Source organism: Orycteropus afer, unplaced genomic scaffold (genome assembly GCF_000298275.1).
Source record: "Orycteropus afer afer isolate SDZICR_OR568_19922 unplaced genomic scaffold, OryAfe1.0 scaffold00507, whole genome shotgun sequence".
In the NCBI taxonomy this organism is placed as follows: Eukaryota; Metazoa; Chordata; class Mammalia; order Tubulidentata; family Orycteropodidae; genus Orycteropus; species Orycteropus afer.
In genome coordinates, this window is record NW_006922094.1 from 364,876 (window position 1) to 366,022 (window position 1,147).

Consider the following 1,147-nt stretch of genomic DNA (forward strand, 5'->3'; position numbering starts at 1 on the left):
TCCTTTTCTGAGTGATTCACAGTGGTAGGGTCCTATAGGCTGAGATTCCCATGGTCCATTAGTCCCTTTGGACTAATTATTTCCATATCTTTGATTTTTTTTCACTGTTCTTTGCTCCATACGAGGAGAGACCAATAGTCGCGTCTTAGATGGCTGCTTGTAAACTTTTAAGACCCCAGTTGCTACTCAACAAAGTTGGATGTAGAACAGTGTTTTTGTATACTATGTTGTGCCCGTTGAGCTTAATGTCCCCTGTGGCTATGGTCCCTAGCCCACAGGCCAGTGACTCACTGCCTCAAGGTGAGTAAATGTGTTTTGACTGGATAATTTGTAAGAATGTGGTGTATTTGAATGAATGAATGAGTTGTAAGGGCCAGCTCAAGTTCTCACTGGATGAATGAATGAATAGTCTCTGCCGAGAGCTGCTCAATGACTGGATGAATGCGTGGAGGAGTCATCATCCCACCTGGGCCTCTCTGAGGCCCCACTGCAAGTGGCTGAGTCACATTTCCACAAAAAAGAAATACCTTGAGCATATCTGGGGCAGCCCTGGATACAACAGCCTGCCCAGGATGAAGGCACTGGACCTCTGCCGCAGATCCCAAGGCCTGTGAATGGCCAGCCCCCAGCCCAATTCCCCTAAGCATCCTTCTAGCATCTGGGACATGCCTCTTCCCAGGGGCAGACGCATTCGACACCAAGCAAACCTAGCTCACTCTCAGGTCCCAAACCCCAGCTGAGCCAGTGCCCTGAGCTCCCTGGTTGTGAATGAGATTGTCATCGATTCATTCCTTCATCAGATGTTTAAGTGCCTACTGTGTGACTGCTAACTGGTTCAAACCCACCAGCCACTCCTCAGAAGGAAGGTTGGGCAATCTGCTTCCATATTGATATTGCCTGGAAACCCAAGGAGGGGTTGCTATGAGTCGGGTCCAACTCCACAGCACATAACAATAACAACAACTGTGTGTCAGATCTCTGCTGGGAATACAGGCATTTAAGACTCTCACAGTCAGTGGCCTCACAGAAATGTGTCCAAAAAATCCATTACATGATAAATTATTTACATACAATGATGATCCCACTGCCACTGAATCAATTCCAACTCACAGTGACCCCCATTGGGTTTCCAAGGCAATAAATCTTT